Below are 12,973 nucleotides of genomic sequence, written 5' to 3' on the forward strand. Positions count from 1 at the left end.
TGAGCACTGTTGAACTGAAGCCAATATGTCCTCGTTAGTATAGTGGTCAGTATCCCCGCCTGTCACGCGGGAGACCGGGGTTCAATTCCCCGACGGGGAGACGACTCCTTTTATTCACACAATTAAATAAAATGATGTACTTAATAACATTGTAAACTATATTTGTCATTATCCTTGTCTATTACGATTGAGATAAACGTTGAATTCAGTGATGGCCAAATTGCTTACAGATGTGTTAACTAAAAGTCAGAATATGCTCTGAATATTTCAATCTGCACAGACCATACCATCAAAAACAATTTACATCTATAATCTAATGGAAAATGGAATGAAGCAGTGGGGAATCTTATGCTTCTGCTCAACTCTAGGGGCTAGATTTAGAAGTGGAGTGGATGCTTTTTGTTAGTAAGGACCCCTGGTGGTAAGTGGTTATAAGCTGCAAATGGTAAAGTGAGCTGATTGTATATATATATATATATATATATACATATACATAGATAGATAGAAAGATAGATAGACAGATCGATAGATAGGTATTTATTTTAATCAATCATTTCTTATTAAAGCAGATTATTTTTGGCTAGGAATTTCTGATTTGTAATCATTTATGAAAAAAGATTGCTTCTCCTAACCAAAGGAAGCAAAGCTGCCTATTACAATACTGTGAATTGATTGAGGGCATGCCCTAACCTCATGGAGGTGAGCACTGTTGAACTGAAGCCAATATGTCCTCGTTAGTATAGTGGTCAGTATCCCCGCCTGTCACGCGGGAGACTGGGGTTCAATTCCCCGACGGGGAGACGATTCCTTTTATTCACACAATTAAATAAAATGATGTACTTAATAACATTGTAAACTATATTTGTCATTATCCTTATCTATTACGATTGAGATAAACGTTGAATTCAGTGATGGCCAAATTGCTTACAGATGTGTTAACTAAAAGTCAGAATATGCTCTGAATATTTCAATCTGTACACACCATACCATCAAAAACAATTTACATCTATAATCTAATGGAAAATGGAATGAAGCAGTGGGGAATCTTATGCTTCTGCTCAACTCTAGGGGCTAGATTTAGAAGTGGAGTGGATGCTTTTTGTTAGTAGTGACCCCTGGTGGTAAATGGTTATAAGCTGCAAATGGTAAAGTGAGCTGATTGTATATATATATATATATATATATATATATATATATACATATGCATAGATAGATAGAAAGATAGATAGACAGATCGATAGATAGGTATTTATTTTAATCAATCATTTCTTATTAAAGCAGATTATTTTTGGCTAGGAATTTCTGATTTGTAATCATTTATGAAAAAAGATTGCTTCTCCTAACCAAAGGAAGCAAAGCTGCCTATTACAATACTGTGAATTGATTGAGGGCATGCCCTAACCTCATGGAGGTGAGCACTGTTAAACTGAAGCCAATATGTCCTCGTTAGTATAGTGGTCAGTATCCCCGCCTGTCACGCGGGAGACCGGGGTTCAATTCCCCGACGGGGAGACGATTCCTTTTATTCACACAATTAAATAAAATGATGTACTTAATAACATTGTAAACTATATTTGTCATTATCCTTGTCTATTACGATTGAGATAAACGTTGAATTCAGTGATGGCCAAATTGCTTACAGATGTGTTAACTAAAAGTCAGAATATGCTCTGAATATTTCAATCTGCACAGACCATACCATCAAAAACAATTTACATCTATAATCTAATGGAAAATGGAATGAAGCAGTGGGGAATCTTATGCTTCTGCTCAACTCTAGGGGCTAGATTTAGAAGTGGAGTGGATGCTTTTTGTTAGTAAGGACCCCTGGTGGTAAGTGGTTATAAGCTGCAAATGGTAAAGTGAGCTGATTGTATATATATATATATATATATATACATATACATAGATAGATAGAAAGATAGATAGACAGATCGATAGATAGGTATTTATTTTAATCAATCATTTCTTATTAAAGCAGATTATTTTTGGCTAGGAATTTCTGATTTGTAATCATTTATGAAAAAAGATTGCTTCTCCTAACCAAAGGAAGCAAAGCTGCCTATTACAATACTGTGAATTGATTGAGGGCATGCCCTAACCTCATGGAGGTGAGCATTGTTGAACTGAAGCCAATATGTCCTCGTTAGTATAGTGGTCAGTATCCCCGCCTGTCACGCGGGAGACCGGGGTTCAATTCCCCGACGGGGAGACGACTCCTTTTATTCACACAATTAAATAAAATGATGTACTTAATAACATTGTAAACTATATTTGTCATTATCCTTGTCTATTACGATTGAGATAAACGTTGAATTCAGTGATGGCCAAATTGCTTACAGATGTGTTAACTAAAAGTCAGAATATGCTCTGAATATTTCAATCTGCACAGACCATACCATCAAAAACAATTTACATCTATAATCTAATGGAAAATGGAATGAAGCAGTGGGGAATCTTATGCTTCTGCTCAACTCTAGGGGCTAGATTTAGAAGTGGAGTGGATGCTTTTTGTTAGTAAGGACCCCTGGTGGTAAGTGGTTATAAGCTGCAAATGGTAAAGTGAGCTGATTGTATATATATATATATATATATATACATATACATAGATAGATAGAAAGATAGATAGACAGATCGATAGATAGGTATTTATTTTAATCAATCATTTCTTATTAAAGCAGATTATTTTTGGCTAGGAATTTCTGATTTGTAATCATTTATGAAAAAAGATTGCTTCTCCTAACCAAAGGAAGCAAAGCTGCCTATTACAATACTGTGAATTGATTGAGGGCATGCCCTAACCTCATGGAGGTGAGCACTGTTGAACTGAAGCCAATATGTCCTCGTTAGTATAGTGGTCAGTATCCCCGCCTGTCACGCGGGAGACTGGGGTTCAATTCCCCGACGGGGAGACGATTCCTTTTATTCACACAATTAAATAAAATGATGTACTTAATAACATTGTAAACTATATTTGTCATTATCCTTATCTATTACGATTGAGATAAACGTTGAATTCAGTGATGGCCAAATTGCTTACAGATGTGTTAACTAAAAGTCAGAATATGCTCTGAATATTTCAATCTGTACACACCATACCATCAAAAACAATTTACATCTATAATCTAATGGAAAATGGAATGAAGCAGTGGGGAATCTTATGCTTCTGCTCAACTCTAGGGGCTAGATTTAGAAGTGGAGTGGATGCTTTTTGTTAGTAGTGACCCCTGGTGGTAAATGGTTATAAGCTGCAAATGGTAAAGTGAGCTGATTGTATATATATATATATATATATATATATATATATATACATATGCATAGATAGATAGAAAGATAGATAGACAGATCGATAGATAGGTATTTATTTTAATCAATCATTTCTTATTAAAGCAGATTATTTTTGGCTAGGAATTTCTGATTTGTAATCATTTATGAAAAAAGATTGCTTCTCCTAACCAAAGGAAGCAAAGCTGCCTATTACAATACTGTGAATTGATTGAGGGCATGCCCTAACCTCATGGAGGTGAGCACTGTTAAACTGAAGCCAATATGTCCTCGTTAGTATAGTGGTCAGTATCCCCGCCTGTCACGCGGGAGACCGGGGTTCAATTCCCCGACGGGGAGACGATTCCTTTTATTCACACAATTAAATAAAATGATGTACTTAATAACATTGTAAACTATATTTGTCATTATCCTTGTCTATTACGATTGAGATAAACGTTGAATTCAGTGATGGCCAAATTGCTTACAGATGTGTTAACTAAAAGTCAGAATATGCTCTGAATATTTCAATCTGCACAGACCATACCATCAAAAACAATTTACATCTATAATCTAATGGAAAATGGAATGAAGCAGTGGGGAATCTTATGCTTCTGCTCAACTCTAGGGGCTAGATTTAGAAGTGGAGTGGATGCTTTTTGTTAGTAAGGACCCCTGGTGGTAAGTGGTTATAAGCTGCAAATGGTAAAGTGAGCTGATTGTATATATATATATATATATATATACATATACATAGATAGATAGAAAGATAGATAGACAGATCGATAGATAGGTATTTATTTTAATCAATCATTTCTTATTAAAGCAGATTATTTTTGGCTAGGAATTTCTGATTTGTAATCATTTATGAAAAAAGATTGCTTCTCCTAACCAAAGGAAGCAAAGCTGCCTATTACAATACTGTGAATTGATTGAGGGCATGCCCTAACCTCATGGAGGTGAGCACTGTTGAACTGAAGCCAATATGTCCTCGTTAGTATAGTGGTCAGTATCCCCGCCTGTCACGCGGGAGACTGGGGTTCAATTCCCCGACGGGGAGACGATTCCTTTTATTCACACAATTAAATAAAATGATGTACTTAATAACATTGTAAACTATATTTGTCATTATCCTTTTCTATTACGATTGAGATAAACGTTGAATTCAGTGATGGCCAAATTGCTTACAGATGTGTTAACTAAAAGTCAGAATATGCTCTGAATATTTCAATCTGTACACACCATACCATCAAAAACAATTTACATCTATAATCTAATGGAAAATGGAATGAAGCAGTGGGGAATCTTATGCTTCTGCTCAACTCTAGGGGCTAGATTTAGAAGTGGAGTGGATGCTTTTTGTTAGTAGTGACCCCTGGTGGTAAATGGTTATAAGCTGCAAATGGTAAAGTGAGCTGATTGTATATATATATATATATATATATATATATATACATATGCATAGATAGATAGAAAGATAGATAGACAGATCGATAGATAGGTATTTATTTTAATCAATCATTTCTTATTAAAGCAGATTATTTTTGGCTAGGAATTTCTGATTTGTAATCATTTATGAAAAAAGATTGCTTCTCCTAACCAAAGGAAGCAAAGCTGCCTATTACAATACTGTGAATTGATTGAGGGCATGCCCTAACCTCATGGAGGTGAGCACTGTTAAACTGAAGCCAATATGTCCTCGTTAGTATAGTGGTCAGTATCCCCGCCTGTCACGCGGGAGACCGGGGTTCAATTCCCCGACGGGGAGACGATTCCTTTTATTCACACAATTAAATAAAATGATGTACTTAATAACATTGTAAACTATATTTGTCATTATCCTTGTCTATTACGATTGAGATAAACGTTGAATTCAGTGATGGCCAAATTGCTTACAGATGTGTTAACTAAAAGTCAGAATATGCTCTGAATATTTCAATCTGCACAGACCATACCATCAAAAACAATTTACATCTATAATCTAATGGAAAATGGAATGAAGCAGTGGGGAATCTTATGCTTCTGCTCAACTCTAGGGGCTAGATTTAGAAGTGGAGTGGATGCTTTTTGTTAGTAGTGACCCCTGGTGGTAAGTGGTTATAAGCTGCAAATGGTAAAGTGAGCTGATTGTATATATATATATATATATATATACATATACATAGATAGATAGAAAGATAGATAGACAGATCGATATATAGGTATTTATTTTAATCAATCATTTCTTATTAAAGCAGATTATTTTTGGCTAGGAATTTCTGATTTGTAATCATTTATGAAAAAAGATTGCTTCTCCTAACCAAAGGAAGCAAAGCTGCCTATTACAATACTGTGAATTGATTGAGGGCATGCCCTAACCTCATGGAGGTGAGCACTGTTGAACTGAAGCCAATATGTCCTCGTTAGTATAGTGGTCAGTATCCCCGCCTGTCACGCGAGAGACCGGGGTTCAATTCCCCGACGGGGAGACGATTCCTTTTATGCACACAATTAAATAAAATGATGTACTTAATAACATTGTAAACTATATTTGTCATTATCCTTGTCTATTACGATTGAGATAAACGTTGAATTCAGTGATGGCCAAATTGCTTACAGATGTGTTAACTAAAAGTCAGAATATGCTCTGAATATTTCAATCTGCACAGACCATACCATCAAAAACAATTTACATCTATAATCTAATGGAAAATGGAATGAAGCAGTGGGGAATCTTATGCTTCTGCTCAACTCTAGGGGCTAGATTTAGAAGTGGAGTGGATGCTTTTTGTTAGTAGTGACCCCTGGTGGTAAGTGGTTATAAGCTGCAAATGGTAAAGTGAGCTGATTGTATATATATATATATATATATATATATATACATATACATAGATAGATAGAAAGATAGATAGACAGATCGATAGATAGGTATTTATTTTAATCAATCATTTCTTATTAAAGCAGATTATTTTTGGCTAGGAATTTCTGATTTGTAATCATTTATGAAAAAAGATTGCTTCTCCTAACCAAAGGAAGCAAAGCTGCCTATTACAATACTGTGAATTGATTGAGGGCATGCCCTAACCTCATGGAGGTGAGCACTGTTGAACTGAAGCCAATATGTCCTCGTTAGTATAGTGGTCAGTATCCCCGCCTGTCACGCGGGAGACTGGGGTTCAATTCCCCGACGGGGAGACGATTCCTTTTATTCACACAATTAAATAAAATGATGTACTTAATAACATTGTAAACTATATTTGTCATTATCCTTATCTATTACGATTGAGATAAACGTTGAATTCAGTGATGGCCAAATTGCTTACAGATGTGTTAACTAAAAGTCAGAATATGCTCTGAATATTTCAATCTGTACACACCATACCATCAAAAACAATTTACATCTATAATCTAATGGAAAATGGAATGAAGCAGTGGGGAATCTTATGCTTCTGCTCAACTCTAGGGGCTAGATTTAGAAGTGGAGTGGATGCTTTTTGTTAGTAGTGACCCCTGGTGGTAAATGGTTATAAGCTGCAAATGGTAAAGTGAGCTGATTGTATATATATATATATATATATATATATATATATATACATATGCATAGATAGATAGAAAGATAGATAGACAGATCGATAGATAGGTATTTATTTTAATCAATCATTTCTTATTAAAGCAGATTATTTTTGGCTAGGAATTTCTGATTTGTAATCATTTATGAAAAAAGATTGCTTCTCCTAACCAAAGGAAGCAAAGCTGCCTATTACAATACTGTGAATTGATTGAGGGCATGCCCTAACCTCATGGAGGTGAGCACTGTTAAACTGAAGCCAATATGTCCTCGTTAGTATAGTGGTCAGTATCCCCGCCTGTCACGCGGGAGACCGGGGTTCAATTCCCCGAAGGGGAGACGATTCCTTTTATTCACACAATTAAATAAAATGATGTACTTAATAACATTGTAAACTATATTTGTCATTATCCTTGTCTATTACGATTGAGATAAACGTTGAATTCAGTGATGGCCAAATTGCTTACAGATGTGTTAACTAAAAGTCAGAATATGCTCTGAATATTTCAATCTGCACAGACCATACCATCAAAAACAATTTACATCTATAATCTAATGGAAAATGGAATGAAGCAGTGGGGAATCTTATGCTTCTGCTCAACTCTAGGGGCTAGATTTAGAAGTGGAGTGGATGCTTTTTGTTAGTAAGGACCCCTGGTGGTAAGTGGTTATAAGCTGCAAATGGTAAAGTGAGCTGATTGTATATATATATATATATATATATACATATACATAGATAGATAGAAAGATAGATAGACAGATCGATAGATAGGTATTTATTTTAATCAATCATTTCTTATTAAAGCAGATTATTTTTGGCTAGGAATTTCTGATTTGTAATCATTTATGAAAAAAGATTGCTTCTCCTAACCAAAGGAAGCAAAGCTGCCTATTACAATACTGTGAATTGATTGAGGGCATGCCCTAACCTCATGGAGGTGAGCACTGTTGAACTGAAGCCAATATGTCCTCGTTAGTATAGTGGTCAGTATCCCCGCCTGTCACGCGGGAGACTGGGGTTCAATTCCCCGACGGGGAGACGATTCCTTTTATTCACACAATTAAATAAAATGATGTACTTAATAACATTGTAAACTATATTTGTCATTATCCTTTTCTATTACGATTGAGATAAACGTTGAATTCAGTGATGGCCAAATTGCTTACAGATGTGTTAACTAAAAGTCAGAATATGCTCTGAATATTTCAATCTGTACACACCATACCATCAAAAACAATTTACATCTATAATCTAATGGAAAATGGAATGAAGCAGTGGGGAATCTTATGCTTCTGCTCAACTCTAGGGGCTAGATTTAGAAGTGGAGTGGATGCTTTTTGTTAGTAGTGACCCCTGGTGGTAAATGGTTATAAGCTGCAAATGGTAAAGTGAGCTGATTGTATATATATATATATATATATATATATATATACATATGCATAGATAGATAGAAAGATAGATAGACAGATCGATAGATAGGTATTTATTTTAATCAATCATTTCTTATTAAAGCAGATTATTTTTGGCTAGGAATTTCTGATTTGTAATCATTTATGAAAAAAGATTGCTTCTCCTAACCAAAGGAAGCAAAGCTGCCTATTACAATACTGTGAATTGATTGAGGGCATGCCCTAACCTCATGGAGGTGAGCACTGTTAAACTGAAGCCAATATGTCCTCGTTAGTATAGTGGTCAGTATCCCCGCCTGTCACGCGGGAGACCGGGGTTCAATTCCCCGACGGGGAGACGATTCCTTTTATTCACACAATTAAATAAAATGATGTACTTAATAACATTGTAAACTATATTTGTCATTATCCTTGTCTATTACGATTGAGATAAACGTTGAATTCAGTGATGGCCAAATTGCTTACAGATGTGTTAACTAAAAGTCAGAATATGCTCTGAATATTTCAATCTGCACAGACCATACCATCAAAAACAATTTACATCTATAATCTAATGGAAAATGGAATGAAGCAGTGGGGAATCTTATGCTTCTGCTCAACTCTAGGGGCTAGATTTAGAAGTGGAGTGGATGCTTTTTGTTAGTAGTGACCCCTGGTGGTAAGTGGTTATAAGCTGCAAATGGTAAAGTGAGCTGATTGTATATATATATATATATATATATACATATACATAGATAGATAGAAAGATAGATAGACAGATCGATATATAGGTATTTATTTTAATCAATCATTTCTTATTAAAGCAGATTATTTTTGGCTAGGAATTTCTGATTTGTAATCATTTATGAAAAAAGATTGCTTCTCCTAACCAAAGGAAGCAAAGCTGCCTATTACAATACTGTGAATTGATTGAGGGCATGCCCTAACCTCATGGAGGTGAGCACTGTTGAACTGAAGCCAATATGTCCTCGTTAGTATAGTGGTCAGTATCCCCGCCTGTCACGCGAGAGACCGGGGTTCAATTCCCCGACGGGGAGACGATTCCTTTTATGCACACAATTAAATAAAATGATGTACTTAATAACATTGTAAACTATATTTGTCATTATCCTTGTCTATTACGATTGAGATAAACGTTGAATTCAGTGATGGCCAAATTGCTTACAGATGTGTTAACTAAAAGTCAGAATATGCTCTGAATATTTCAATCTGCACAGACCATACCATCAAAAACAATTTACATCTATAATCTAATGGAAAATGGAATGAAGCAGTGGGGAATCTTATGCTTCTGCTCAACTCTAGGGGCTAGATTTAGAAGTGGAGTGGATGCTTTTTGTTAGTAGTGACCCCTGGTGGTAAGTGGTTATAAGCTGCAAATGGTAAAGTGAGCTGATTGTATATATATATATATATATATATATATATACATATACATAGATAGATAGAAAGATAGATAGACAGATCGATATATAGGTATTTATTTTAATCAATCATTTCTTATTAAAGCAGATTATTTTTGGCTAGGAATTTCTGATTTGTAATCATTTATGAAAAAAGATTGCTTCTCCTAACCAAAGGAAGCAAAGCTGCCTATTACAATACTGTGAATTGATTGAGGGCATGCCCTAACCTCATGGAGGTGAGCACTGTTAAACTGAAGCCAATATGTCCTCGTTAGTATAGTGGTCAGTATCCCCGCCTGTCACGCGGGAGACCGGGGTTCAATTCCCCGACGGGGAGACGATTCCTTTTATTCACACAATTAAATAAAATGATGTACTTAATAACATTGTAAACTATATTTGTCATTATCCTTGTCTATTACGATTGAGATAAACGTTGAATTCAGTGATGGCCAAATTGCTTACAGATGTGTTAACTAAAAGTCAGAATATGCTCTGAATATTTCAATCTGCACAGACCATACCATCAAAAACAATTTACATCTATATACTAATGGAAAATGGAATGAAGCAGTGGGGAATCTTATGCTTCTGCTCAACTCTAGGGGCTAGATTTAGAAGTGGAGTGGATGCTTTTTGTTAGTAAGGACCCCTGGTGGTAAGTGGTTATAAGCTGCAAATGGTAAAGTGAGCTGATTGTATATATATATATATATATATATACATATACATAGATAGATAGAAAGATAGATAGACAGATCGATAGATAGGTATTTATTTTAATCAATCATTTCTTATTAAAGCAGATTATTTTTGGCTAGGAATTTCTGATTTGTAATCATTTATGAAAAAAGATTGCTTCTCCTAACCAAAGGAAGCAAAGCTGCCTATTACAATACTGTGAATTGATTGAGGGCATGCCCTAACCTCATGGAGGTGAGCATTGTTGAACTGAAGCCAATATGTCCTCGTTAGTATAGTGGTCAGTATCCCCGCCTGTCACGCGGGAGACCGGGGTTCAATTCCCCGACGGGGAGACGACTCCTTTTATTCACACAATTAAATAAAATGATGTACTTAATAACATTGTAAACTATATTTGTCATTATCCTTGTCTATTACGATTGAGATAAACGTTGAATTCAGTGATGGCCAAATTGCTTACAGATGTGTTAACTAAAAGTCAGAATATGCTCTGAATATTTCAATCTGCACAGACCATACCATCAAAAACAATTTACATCTATAATCTAATGGAAAATGGAATGAAGCAGTGGGGAATCTTATGCTTCTGCTCAACTCTAGGGGCTAGATTTAGAAGTGGAGTGGATGCTTTTTGTTAGTAAGGACCCCTGGTGGTAAGTGGTTATAAGCTGCAAATGGTAAAGTGAGCTGATTGTATATATATATATATATATATATACATATACATAGATAGATAGAAAGATAGATAGACAGATCGATAGATAGGTATTTATTTTAATCAATCATTTCTTATTAAAGCAGATTATTTTTGGCTAGGAATTTCTGATTTGTAATCATTTATGAAAAAAGATTGCTTCTCCTAACCAAAGGAAGCAAAGCTGCCTATTACAATACTGTGAATTGATTGAGGGCATGCCCTAACCTCATGGAGGTGAGCACTGTTGAACTGAAGCCAATATGTCCTCGTTAGTATAGTGGTCAGTATCCCCGCCTGTCACGCGGGAGACTGGGGTTCAATTCCCCGACGGGGAGACGATTCCTTTTATTCACACAATTAAATAAAATGATGTACTTAATAACATTGTAAACTATATTTGTCATTATCCTTATCTATTACGATTGAGATAAACGTTGAATTCAGTGATGGCCAAATTGCTTACAGATGTGTTAACTAAAAGTCAGAATATGCTCTGAAAATTTCAATCTGTACACACCATACCATCAAAAACAATTTACATCTATAATCTAATGGAAAATGGAATGAAGCAGTGGGGAATCTTATGCTTCTGCTCAACTCTAGGGGCTAGATTTAGAAGTGGAGTGGATGCTTTTTGTTAGTAGTGACCCCTGGTGGTAAATGGTTATAAGCTGCAAATGGTAAAGTGAGCTGATTGTATATATATATATATATATATATATATATATATATACATATGCATAGATAGATAGAAAGATAGATAGACAGATCGATAGATAGGTATTTATTTTAATCAATCATTTCTTATTAAAGCAGATTATTTTTGGCTAGGAATTTCTGATTTGTAATCATTTATGAAAAAAGATTGCTTCTCCTAACCAAAGGAAGCAAAGCTGCCTATTACAATACTGTGAATTGATTGAGGGCATGCCCTAACCTCATGGAGGTGAGCACTGTTAAACTGAAGCCAATATGTCCTCGTTAGTATAGTGGTCAGTATCCCCGCCTGTCACGCGGGAGACCGGGGTTCAATTCCCCGACGGGGAGACGATTCCTTTTATTCACACAATTAAATAAAATGATGTACTTAATAACATTGTAAACTATATTTGTCATTATCCTTGTCTATTACGATTGAGATAAACGTTGAATTCAGTGATGGCCAAATTGCTTACAGATGTGTTAACTAAAAGTCAGAATATGCTCTGAATATTTCAATCTGCACAGACCATACCATCAAAAACAATTTACATCTATAATCTAATGGAAAATGGAATGAAGCAGTGGGGAATCTTATGCTTCTGCTCAACTCTAGGGGCTAGATTTAGAAGTGGAGTGGATGCTTTTTGTTAGTAAGGACCCCTGGTGGTAAGTGGTTATAAGCTGCAAATGGTAAAGTGAGCTGATTGTATATATATATATATATATATATACATATACATAGATAGATAGAAAGATAGATAGACAGATCGATAGATAGGTATTTATTTTAATCAATCATTTCTTATTAAAGCAGATTATTTTTGGCTAGGAATTTCTGATTTGTAATCATTTATGAAAAAAGATTGCTTCTCCTAACCAAAGGAAGCAAAGCTGCCTATTACAATACTGTGAATTGATTGAGGGCTTGCCCTAACCTCATGGAGGTGAGCACTGTTGAACTGAAGCCAATATGTCCTCGTTAGTATAGTGGTCAGTATCCCCGCCTGTCACGCGGGAGACTGGGGTTCAATTCCCCGACGGGGAGACGATTCCTTTTATTCACACAATTAAATAAAATGATGTACTTAATAACATTGTAAACTATATTTGTCATTATCCTTTTCTATTACGATTGAGATAAACGTTGAATTCAGTGATGGCCAAATTGCTTACAGATGTGTTAACTAAAAGTCAGAATATGCTCTGAATATTTCAATCTGTACACACCATACCATCAAAAAC

The sequence above is a fragment of the Triturus cristatus genome, chromosome 4_1, assembly GCF_964204655.1.
Source record: "Triturus cristatus chromosome 4_1, aTriCri1.1, whole genome shotgun sequence".
Taxonomy (NCBI): domain Eukaryota; kingdom Metazoa; phylum Chordata; class Amphibia; order Caudata; family Salamandridae; genus Triturus; species Triturus cristatus.